Source organism: Lonchura striata, chromosome 1A (genome assembly GCF_050655825.1).
Source record: "Lonchura striata isolate lonStrDom1 chromosome 1A, ASM5065582v1, whole genome shotgun sequence".
NCBI lineage: Eukaryota > Metazoa > Chordata > Aves > Passeriformes > Estrildidae > Lonchura > Lonchura striata.
The window spans coordinates 39,354,511-39,367,502 of record NC_140741.1 but is presented as its reverse complement, the minus strand read 5'-3'; the positions used below and the strand labels follow the sequence as shown (position 1 = coordinate 39,367,502).

General features: G+C 36.5%; 1 long non-coding RNA gene across 1 annotated transcript in view; it reads right to left on the bottom strand.

Moving 5' to 3' along the window:
- The window catches only part of LOC146763455 (uncharacterized), a 111,215-nt gene that overhangs the window by 39,373 nt on the left and 58,850 nt on the right, over positions 1-12,992 (bottom strand). The gene's annotated exons all lie outside the window — the stretch shown is intronic.

Genomic DNA, 12,992 nt, shown 5'->3' with positions numbered 1-12,992 from the left:
CTGCAAAGCAATAAGGAAATCCACATCAGCCAATGTGGATTTGCCAACAACACATCACATCGAGCTAATCTCATTTCCTTCCACAGCAGGATGGCAGGTTATGTGGACAGAAAAACAGAAAAACAGAAAAACAGAAAAACAGAAAAACAGAAAAACAGAAAAACATTCTATCTCATGAAATTCTCATAAATTAGGAATGTAATGTCAGTCTAACTGATAAAAGAACATAAAAACACCCAAAGACTGCAATTATCAATAGTTCACTCTTAAGATAGAAGAATGTATGAGACAGAATTTTTCATTACTCAATTCTTTATTTCTATTACATATTTTCATTAAATAAGTGAATGATAGAGAAGTGAGTTTACTCATTAAGTTTGCTGCTGGTACCGTACTGGGAAGGACAGCCAGTATGTCAGAGAATTTAAACTACATTCAAAATAGGCCTGTTGACTTTGAGGAATGGAATAGATAAAAAGGTGAAATTCTGAGCAGAGCCATAGGAAGTACTACAGTTGAGCAGGAATATTCAAGCATGTACATAACATTTAGAAAAGAAATGTCTGGGGACCACAAGGCTGCAATGTCAAGCTACTGTGAAATGGTGACCATCATGAAGAGATGTAGAAAGGGAGTAAGCCTTCAAGATAAGGCCATCAGATATACATAATCATCTCACTGCTTATCAGTGCATTGAATATTGAAAATATACCTCACTGAAGTATTGTCTTGGTTTTGGCCAGGACAGAGCTAATATTTTCACAGTACCCATAAGGGCAGGGGCAGGGGGTGAATCTGGAGCTCTGTGGGCATGTCTAGGTTGTTAATTAATATGACCTATATCACTGAGGGGACTCTTGTTTCTGGGAAGGAGTGGTGTGGCTTAGGGTTGTGAACAAGACGCGGTAGCAGGAGGGTTGGTCTGCCATTGTTTTTCATTGCCCCACACTTGGTGAGCATTTTTGCATATAAATCACCCTCTCTTTGTACATTTTTATTATTTATGTTGTTGCTATTACTGGTTTCTTATCTCATTGCTGTTTCCAATAAAGTGTTCTTATCTCAATCCATGGTCTTTGCCTTTTGTAACTTTCACCGTATGGGGCAGGGGTGCATCTTGTATTTTGGGTTTTCTTAGGGGGCATACTATACCAGGGATACCATTCCTATGCAGATGTGACAGCCTGGTCAGAGAGCAAGAAAACTAGATAAGTATTCTCAGGGTCAGCTTGTGAGACTTTAGGGAGTTGCAGAGAAATAATGACAGCTTATTATTAAAAATAACCTGCAGGTGGTGTTTTTCTGCTCTCTGTTTTCCTGTTTTTCTCAAAAATTGCTTATAAGAAAGGTGTTTTTTGTTAATTAGCCAATCAGGTGAAATGTATTGATTAAATGCCTGGTCTGTCTGTATTGGAGCAGCCTATAAAAGGAGAGAATATTCATAGTAAAGTTGCTGTTGTGCAAATCAGCCTTCTGGTGAGTTTGTGTCGTTTCTTACTCAACAGTGACATTCCTAAATCACAACAAGTATCATATTCAATGTGGAATACCATCATCAGTAAAAATGTGGACCTGCTGCTTAGGATACAGGAAAATAATGAATGTTTTCAGAGGACAAATAAATATTTTCCAAGGGAAGGGTTGGAGAGAAGTGAAGTTGGTTAGTCTGGAGAAGAGAAGGTGGAGCGAATGTGTGTCATCATTCTTGGCATCTGTTCTGGGCTGCCTGCTGCAGGAAGAACTCAAAAAAATCAACTTTGCAAGTTCACGTCAAGCAGGACAAACTGTGGGCTTAAACAGAAGCACAGGGAGTTCAGTGTGCTTTAGCGTCTCTTCAGGAACCCCCCAATAATAACATGGAAAAGAAGCAAATTCCAGTAGTTTTGGGAAAAAATAACATACCAAATTATATTTTTATATCCTTTATATATGTAAATGTAAGAAATACTATAATTAAGATGCATAAAGGGAAAAATATTATGCCTAGAAATATTATTTTATTCATCAGAAAGATCAGGGAAATAATGGGTTACAGATGTTATGAGGTTATTATTTAATGAATACCCAACATTTTTTTATGTGTATAAGTTTTTCACATCTTTAATAACCTACAGTGTTTAACTAAACTTCTATTCACTTCTATTTTAGAAGTAAATGTAAACACTTCTATACAGAAGATATTTTAGTACTAATTAATGCATCATGGTGGAAGAAATTGAACAGCACCAAATGAGCATCTTCAGGGCTAGCTGAAGATTTCAAATGTGCTTTCCCTAGTTGCTGTGATTGATCTGAAAGAAAAATGGAGACACCTCAAGCAAGAAGATAGTGGTTTTTCTTTCAAATAAAAGCATTCTTGCATTGTTTTTTAGAATTTCAATTTAGTTTTAAAATATATCTACTTCATAGTTTATTACTTTCAGTATTTCTTACATACATGAAGGCAGTTTTTTTTAAAGCCTTGAGCCAGTTCTTTGCAAGCAGATGGGAGCATTTTTGTGGTTGCTAGTTTTTGAAAATCTGAACTGTATTTACTGATTTGTATATTAATATTATTTGTTGGATGTTCTGACCAAGACACAATAAATATAGAAACATCGACTATAACAATAAAAAAGTAAGCAAATCACGTCCCTTATACAAAGGGCTTACTGTTTTTTTACCATGATAACTATTATCTGTTTTATTCCAATTTGTAATCAAAAGCAAACTGACTGCAGACAAAGAATGAGTAAACCACAAGGTGTATTAGATATTAATTTATTTTAAAAATGCTTGAAATGTAACATATCTCCAAGACTGAAGTATTTGAAACCAAATTGAGTCTTGTCTCCCTGTTCTAACATATAGCTTGAGCTGTACTGAACATGATCCATACAAACTGTGCACTACATACAACTGCTATTCTGAATATTAGCAAAATAAAGCATAATAATATCAACCAGCAGCAGCAGCAAATAAACCCATTTCCACAGCAGGAGGCTGCATATGTTTCAGGGAATATAGAAGGTTTCTGTTATAGGCCAAATGAGTAATATTGTGCTATGCTAGCCAAGCAGAAATTAGCTTCCCATTATTCATCACCATCTTCTCAACCTACAGAAAACCATCTAATACACTAGGACTTTCATATGTCATTGTAGAAGTCTGAGAACTTTCCATCCAAAAAAGCTTTGATTTAAATCAGAACTGCAATTATACTGTGCAATCTTCTTCTCCTCCATTTATTTTGTACTGTTCAAACAGATATATTTTGATTAAAAACAAATTGTGGAGAGTTTCCTATGGTTTGATTAGTTTCTGGTTTTTTTTTAGTGGAGAAATCAAAATACTTCTTTTATAAAAATAAGCTTCCCAAAACTTGTGTTGAGTCTTTTTTTTTTTAGCAAAGTTTAATGGGAAAAAGTTTTTTTAGTTTTTTTTAGTAAAGGTAAATGGGAAAAAGTCAGGACCATGGGTTCATATATATTAAACACTAAAGTACCTCAAAATTCTACAGTCTCTGAGACTAAAGAATTACATTTCATTTTCCCCAGGCTTTTTTATTGCAACAAAGAACAGTTTCCACAGAAGAACATATCTAGCCATTCCAGTTACCTTTATTAGCATATATACATAGAAACATGTTGTGGTTATTTAAAGAAAAATAAAATTATTTCCTTTGATTCAGCATATTTTAATAATCTGGTGTGCAACAAGCGAGGTTATTTTGTTTATTTTGCCAAAGAAATTCTCCAAATGCCTAGGGAAAAATAAGGAAATACTCCTTATGAATACTGCTACCACTAAGAATATAAGAAGAAGCTGGGTTACATTTTAGAGACAGGAATCATTGTAGTGTATCATTCACAGTTTGAGGAAAGCAGCTTTAGTGTTCACTCAACCTTGCTTCCTGAGTAGAAATAATGAGATGGTGGGAAATGACAAATTCTCAGTATACACATCTTATGGTTAGGTGTTCTCCTAGCTGGCTTGCAACACCTACTTTTTGTACCCTTACTAATTTTGAAGACTAACTTTTTACTTGCTATGACTCCATAAGAACACTAATGATCCAGTTTGGAAATTTGGAGCTGGGTCAGTTAAACTGTGCCATTTAATGAAATTTATGCAATTATGCTATTCTGAATTTCCAAGAACACAAAAGCATTCTATGAAAGACTTCACTGAAATTCTCTTGAAAAAATAAAAATAATTCTATCAGTAGAACTTTGCATAATTTTTGTATTGCCACAAAATTTACTGCAAAAGGAAGTTTTCAGAAATCCTGTTTTAACACTTAAACCTAGATTATTTTGCACTAGATTCCCAGCCTTAATTAAATTATTCTGTGTTTGTGGTATTACTGGCTAAAATATATGAGTAGTTTAAATTTATAAGTGTCAATTAATAGCAGGGGTTTTTTGCTACTAACACACTTGCTGCAAGTGATTTCCTGGCATTGGTATGCAGCACATATGCTTCTTCTAAGAATAACTAAGAAACAATCTGCCTAGAAATTATCTACCCCAACTCCATAAAGGACTGTTCATCTGTATTACCAAAACTGACAGCTGGCTGTAGCCTATATACAAAAACCCACAAACCCCACTATTTTAATTACTGTTGCTGTTATCATGCAGAGACTTAAAAGAATGCAAATTCTATCAAAGAATCATCTTAGCATAGCCATTCCTCTAATGATATGTTATCATCCTAAATAATTTTATGCAAACTACATGATGAAACTCTATAACAAACCCAACACTTATATCCATTGCTGACTTTATGAATAATAACTTGTAATCATCTCTCATATGCATTCTTTAAAACAAAAAAGCCATCTGCCATCCACCACAAAAGACTGTCATATATTTTTGGACACATAGTGTTGTGCAGGTGTCCACATTTTGGACCCACATTGTGGGCCTTGTTAAATATTTGCTACCTTATCTAAAGCACACAGTTTTCCACCAGATAACTTCTCTAATGAGTAAATGTCTGACTCTGGATCTGCATATACATCAGTAATATCATCATCATATCAGCCTGCTGCCTGCTAGCAAGCCACAAAAAATGTAGTTTGATAAGACATAAAGGAAAACAGCCCATGGAGAGCTCAGTTAATTTTAATTCTCTAGTTAGAATATAAGACAATCCACCTGAATTTCAATTTTTTACTTTCAAAGGAATGAAGCTGAGAAACATGTCTTTTCCTTTCTCCCACGTTTATTATGTATCTCAAATAAAACAGCATTTATTGGACCAGGGAAACAAATAGCAAACTTTTACATAACAGAATGCCCATATCAGATGTAAGCGTCTTGGAACTGAATCCTAATTCCAGGGATGATTAGTTATACAAAGGGAACCTTCCCCCACCTCCCCCAATAGGAAAGAACAAATTCACATTTACTTTATATATACTACACTATTCAGGAGACTGTCTGAAGAGGAAAATTCTAATCTGTTCCCTAAAGCAGGCAAATGAGGATGTGAGCATATGTTTCTGCCACCCACATAAACATACAGAGTAGCAGACAAAAAAGGCAAAAGAAAGGAGCAGGTAAAGCTGTCTGTGTTTGTCTGTGTTTGACATGAAACAGGACTGATGTGGCTTAACAGGGACACTTGCTCCTCTTGGCTGTTTAGAGTCAAGGCATGGATTTGGCTATTCCAAATGGCAATTCAGAGCACTTTACAAAGGTAACTGATCTAAACCACACTCTCTTCTTGCTATATTATCCCAAAGTAAACACATAAAGTAATAGTGTCCTTAGTTGGGCAATACTGGGCAGCATGACAACTTTGGAGACCAAAGCAGGAAAAAATAATATCTATTGTCTCTTTCTCTCACATTTTTTTCTAAATCTAAAAATATATATTGTTGATAGATATTTAGCACCTGTCCCCTTCCAATTAATCTCTGCTGTGGTAAATGTCACATCACCTGAGGAAATTATTTTTGCATAGATTCTCTTGATAACGATGATCTTCAAGCCAACCATATAAAGTAGAGGGGATCTATTTCTCTGTTCAAGTTGCATTATTCACAGGAAAAAAAAAATGTTAGTATAACAGGTGGGACCTAAAAGCTATAAACATTCATTTAAGGCATCATCCTAAGCTCCTTTTGTAGCTAGAGCCCTTCAGAGTGACCACTTCATTGGATGCTCAGGGAAAGACTCACTCATCATAATCCAGCTGTCTGCTGTCACTTTTGGCACTTCAGATTACCAGGATACATATCACATGTGAATGGGTGTCCCACCTATCATGTATCACATCTGACAAGCACATGCACGTATTTGGATCTCAAAAAGCTCAAGATAACTATTTTGGGGAAACTGAAACTTTGTTTTTGCTGCCAATAAGATGAATTGCCTGATAAAGAGACCTGTTTCCATTGATTATAAAATAAATCTGTGATAATCTGTTTGAGCTGGAAGCCTAACTCTTAGATGTCTCAGTGAAAGCAAAAGAATCTCAACTTCATGAAGATTTGCTATTAAATAACGAGGTCAAATGACCATCAAGAAATGCTGAACTGTGATTTTATATACACTGCTAGGAAAAAAGTGTTATGGTCAGTAATGGGGGGTTTATCATTGAAGGTGTATCTGCTGCATTTTGCAACTATCTCTTAAGAGCTTCTACAATCATTTTCAAAATGCTAGTATGGTGTTTTGTAATGTATTTGACATGGCAGCAATGGATGTAATTTTTTTTTCCCATAATCCCTACTTAAAGTGTAGAAGAAGGCTACAGTTATAACTTTCATTTGAAAGCAACAGAATACTAAAATTATTTATTCATTAAGAATTGCAAGCAATAACCTCAGATTTATGGATCTTAAAATTTACTTCTGGTGACAAAAAATATTTTTTTGTGTTAGTTTTTTGTCAGCCTCAGGGTTACGCATTTCTTAACCTTGGATTGTACCTCAGAACTATCAACTGCCTTAGTGAATATTTCATTGCCACCTGCATAGATATTCTGTTCATTATGGCACAGTCTCACACTACAGGTAGGTCAAAGAAATATATATTATATATGCACAGATATTGAGAAATAAAGTTGTCAACATCATTCAGTATGTCACATAAATATTTCTCTTAGGAATTATCCTCTGCTATGTGGAAATTTTTATTTGTATTCATGTCTCCTTTCTGATAAAATGCAAGATTATATAAATTCTGTTTTTCCCCCAGTGTCTGCAAAATATTTTAATTCTCCTGTGTTTTTTGTACTTTCTCTACTGTGTACTTCCTTCACTGTTTTCTGAACCTCATTAATGTTTATTCCCTGCTTTAAATTACTTTTTACCACTCCAATGCATAAACCTGGTCTTGCTGCACAGTTTCTGTGGTCTGCTTCTTTTCCTTCAATCTATGCAGAATTTCAACTTTAATTAAAATATTAAAAATGGCAACAATATTTACAAAATAATCTGAGTTCTGGAGGTGTTATTTCAGGATGTATGCCACATTCATTTTCTCGTTGCTTTTCTAACTCCACATTCTTAACTGTATAATTCATAGTAATTGCTATGAAAATATTTTATATTTGTCCATACACAGCTTGGTTAGACTAGAGAGCAAGGATATTTCTCCAATTATACAATCCTTTAAAAACACCATTTAAGTTTTCTGCTGTCTTTACATGGCCAGGTGAGTGAGATATAACTCAAGATTATTTTATGGTTTTTTACCAGGAACATACAACATTCCTGATGGCATTCTATGATCTCCTCTTTCATCTCAGAAGAAAGAGGGCAATTCCGCTAAAGTTACCAGAATGTTCTTGTATTTTTGTCCTTTTTCAGAAAACTAAGCTAGGGTAAAAACAATTGGTCAAACCCTTGTCCGTATCTCACAGAGAGAAACCACCCCAAAGGAAAACAAACAAGTGTGTGCACTAGATAGCAGCTGTCTTACCAACTTATGACATAGTTTCACCAATTGTATTTTAAATTTGTAAATGACATGATCAGTAAATGAACTTGTCTCAGTATATTTGAATTTGGTCAAGTTTCGCACCACAATGTTTAAATCAGGAAATGTAAACCTGTAACAAAATTGTCTCTATTTGTCTGTGTATTTTATAAAGAATAGAAGCTTCAGAAATAATTTTCTGGGCTGCATGAGTCACAAACACCTTGTTTTTAAATGTTATGTCTTCTAGATACTGAGAGGGAGTAACAAACTGGATAACTTCCACAGTGTAAATATTTGCCTCTGCATGAGAGTAAATTTTTAACCATTTCAGAAGTATATATCTCTACTGGGAAAAATAAAGATTTTGCCGCCTTTTCTTTCTGTGTGATGCTTTTCTTTCATGTTTGCTTGCTTTCTTGCAGAATTACTTTCTAGTATTTCAGGAAGTTTGATAGGTGAAAAAATAATACCACTGAGACACCCTTTTAATGGAAATCTTCCATTTTTTACTGGTTTTGCAGCCTAACATTCCAGGTAAGGCTAATTTCTACAGGTGGCTGTGTCACATGGTTTGTCCCTATCCTTTAGAAAAAGAAAAAAAAAGTGTGTGGCAATTCCTCCATCAGAATTGAAGTTAAAAGTTAAGTTGCATTGCTGCAGCAACAGAGCTTGTAAATTGTTCCCAGATTTTCTCATGGCAGGATATATCTTGGCTCTCGAATGAGGATGCTTAAAAATTAAATATCCTGCATTTCAAATAAAGGAGAAGAAGACAAATAGCCTGATTGGGAAAAACTGGCAAACTTTCTCCATGATTCTGTATCTCCTCAGTCATATTTACACCACTTCAAGACCCACTGTCACACAGTGAGGTCATACAGAAAACTTACTTAAATGCACTCTCTTTAAAATAAATTTCTTTCATTATCTGTAAAATAGTGAGATTATGGTGGCCAGCCATCCTGATACCCTCAAATACTCATGTCACTGGCTGTTTCCAGCAACTCCCATCAGAAAAGGTTGAATTGCTAGGAATGTAGAATGGGCACAGCTGAATAGCTATCAGCTACTGATTTAATATTAATTATATTTAATTAATAAACGAGTGCTAGACAATCTAGGCAGCATAAAGGGAAATGCTGGAGCAATTCTGATCTGGCAGATGGATAGACTTTCACAGACTTACAGAACAAGCTGAGCTGCAAGGGACCCACAAGGAACATTGAGTCCAGCTCTCATCCCTGCACAGCACCATCCCCAAAAGTCACACCATGTGCCTGAGAGCTTCTTGAACTCTGTCAGGTTTGGTGTTATCTGTGACCACGTCTCTGGGAGCCCCTTCCAGTGCCCAATCCCCGTCTGGGTAAGGAATATTTTTTCTAATACTGAACCTAAAACTCCTCTGACATAACTTCAGGCCATTCCCTCTCATCCTGTCATTTGTCACCACAGGGAAGAGATCAGTGTCTGCCCCTCCACTTCCCCTCATGAGGGAGTTGTAACTGCAATGAGGTCTCAGTCTCCTCCAGGCTGAACAGACCAAGTGACCTCAGCTACTCCTCACACGGCTTCCCCTCAAGGCCCTTCACCTCCCTTGTGGTTCTCCTTTGGATGCTCTCTACTAGTTTAATATCCTTCTTACATTGTGGCACCCAATGCTGCTCCCAGCACTCGAGGTGAGGCTGCCCAGTGCAGAGCAGAGCAGACAATCCCCTCCCTTGCTTGGCTGGAGATGCTGTGTCTGATGCACCCCAGGACACGGGTGATCCTCCTGGCTGCCAGGCACTGCTGACTCACGTTCAACTGGCCATTGACCAGGAGCCCCAGGTCTCTTTCTGTGGCTCTGCTTTCCAGTATCCCATTCCCCAGTCTGTTCATACATCCAGGGTTGCTCCATCCCAGGAGCAGAATTTGGCACTTTGCAATGTTGAGCTTCATATGGTTGGTGATTGCCTCATTCTCTATTTTGTCAGGGTCTCTCTGTCCTTGAAAGAGTCAGCAGCTCCTCCCAGTTTTGTATCATCTGCAAACGTGCTCAGTATCCGTTCCTGTACAGTGTCCAAGTCATTCATGAGGATGTTGAAGAGCACAGGGCCAAGGATGGAGCTCTGTGGAACCCCACTAGTGACAGGTCACCAGTCTGATGTCACCCCATTCACTGTAACCCTTTCAGTCTGACCCATGAGCCAGCTGCTCACCCACCACATAAAGTGTTTATCCAGCTGAGTGCTGGACATTTTGTCCAGAAGGATCCTGTGACAGAGAGTATCAAAATCTGTGCTGAAATCCAAAGGGATTACATCAACTGGCTTCCTTTGGTCAGCTGGGTGGGTTACTTTGTCAGAAAATGAAATCAGTTTTCCACTCATGAAGCTGTGCTGGCTGTAACCAATGACTGCCTTGTCTTTCAGGTGTTTTTCTCCCAAAATAATCTTCTCCATAAGAGATTGATAGGCCTGTAGTCTGGGGTTCTCCTTCTTCAAAACTGGGATGTTTACTTGTTTCCAGTCAGCTGGGACTTCTCTGAATTCCCTAGACTGCTTAAAAATCTTTGAAAAAGGTTTTACAGTGACATCAGCAATTCTTTGAGGGTTTTTGGATGAATCCCATCAGGCCCCACAGATTAGTAGGGTTCTAGCTGGAAGACCAGATCCTGCATAATTTCATGGCCAACTGAGAGCTAATCATTCTCACAGCCATGGTTCTCCAGCTCAGGGCACTGAGACCGCCTTGGTCCATCATCCATGGTGAAGACTGAAGTAAAGAACACGTTAAACACCTCTGCCTCATCCATGTCCCTGTTTGTGAGGTGACCATCTCATCCTCTAATGGGCTGCGTTTTATTATGTTACTCTTGGCTTTTCTTCTAACAGTTCTTGCTTGGAGCATAGGTATATGCTACCTCTGAGAACAAGTTATGACTCTAAATAGGTAAATCTGGCAGTAAAATTTTAAGACCTTAAGAGTGAAGTACTCATTTGTGTTCTGAGACACTTGGCTTTATTTACAAAATGGGAATCAGGCATCTCAAAAAAGCATGTAAACAGCAGGGATTCTCTAAAGCATTGCATGGTATTTGTAGCAGTGTGCTTTGAAAACACATTTCTCTCCAGAGCTGAAGACTTCTGAAGGGAAAAAATGGTGAAAGAAACTAGATTTGAGATTCAGAAGACAAAAAAAATGTTGGTTTTTAATAGCCAATTCATAGCATTATTCTTTCAAAAAGCTGAAGCTGGAGGCCTCTTTTTTTAAAACTTGTTGTTGGACCTAGGGAAGTTTGATTTCCTCCTCTGCTTTTCTAAAAGAGAAACTAGCCAGAAAAGGTTCTTAGATATTCAAAGAAAGAAGTAGGCTGTTCTGGCATTTTAAAGATTAGTACTTAAATAGCCCTACTGCCTTAGGAGTCTCAGCACATCACTGTGGTTGTAAGAGAGCAAAGGGCAAATAGTGACCCTAGATGGATTTTTTTTTTTTTTTTCCTAACAGTCATGAATTACAAGTCTGAGAGGCTTAATAAACTGGTACTGATATCAAATAATTTTTTTTTTCAAATTTTCACTGGATAAAGAAAGATACATATTTTATAAAAAAATATGCAGAAATAGCTGAAATACCTTTCAGTATGAGGAAACATTATTAGAATCCACATGTTTAGGAAGAATCAAGGAAGGAATAGACATTAAAACTGCTCATTATAAAAGGCACTACTCTGCTAGAAAAAAAAGAGTCATAAGACTCCTTTTTTCAGAACTGGTTTGAAGTATTGGAAAGCCATTGAGAAGATGTAGGTCCCTGAAATTTATTCTTCCCTTCCTCATGAATACATGTAAGACCTTTCTCAAGCCACATTTTATTTTTTTAACGATAATATAATCTCTTAAAAACATGATTTTTGTGCACTATTTCTCATCAATGGCAAGTCTGTGTTGTCTAAATGTCCAGACTGGAAGAGGTTGTGCAAAGAATACAAGAAAGGAAAGGGCTGAATATTCAAAATCCAGAAAATATGCTGGCCACATTTTGGCTCCTTGGCCCCTAAAAATCACTGAAGTCAGAGTCCCCAAGATGGAACATCTCCCTGAATCAATAGCACAGGAATAGAGGATATCCTATGGTCTTTCTCTTGTGTCTTCACAGCACACCATATATGCCACATTAATTAAATTTTAGGAATGATACCTGCCAGAGCCAAAGGAACATATTCTATGAAGTTCTAAGATTTAATTGATAAACTAGTTAGCATTAATGAACTAAAAGCAATGAACAACTTTTCACAATCGAATTGTTATTATAAACAATCTATATTTACCTAAGATATCCCATTAATCTTTTTATAGAGTAAACTAACAGCGTAGAGTTCCAGTTATGTGACTGCTTATTCCTTGACAGCAGCATCTGTCTTAACATCTGCAAGTACAGACCTAATAAAATATAAAAATGAAAAACAGAAGAGTAGTTGGTAGTCAATAAGAAATTGAGAAAAAATCAATGCTCAAATCAATACTTTTTATTCTAATGTAATTTGTGTCACTGAATATCAACATAGACTTGCAGAAATTAACCCAGTGTCCTTCTTTATTATAAATAAGGATTTACTTTTTTCCCCTAAACTCCCATAGAATATTCTTAAGCAGCTTCTAAGAAAACTCTAAACACAGTGAAAACTGATGCAAAGACACTCTTTTTTTAACCTAAATTGCTTGAAGCACACAATCATTTAAATCACAATACAAAAAATCATATCTATCTACACCTACATGCAAATGTAAAGACATATACTGAAATTGTACAGGGTAAATTAAACCTGTCCTGCAATACCCTTGAGTCTGACAGAGTAGTCAGAGGAGGAGTATGGATCAGCAAAGTTTCAGAAGAGCTCAAGGGGTCAGACAGGTGGCTAAAGTTAGAGCAGCCGCCAAACAACTTTGTATAGCATTTTATTTTTTTGTCCTATGATAGAAACCTTCACTGACCACAAGATCTTTTTGCTTTTTACTCATCTCTCTACTGGAATAACAAACATTTCTGTAAGTCTAAGATTGATGATGAATATATTTCCTTCAATTATCAGAACTG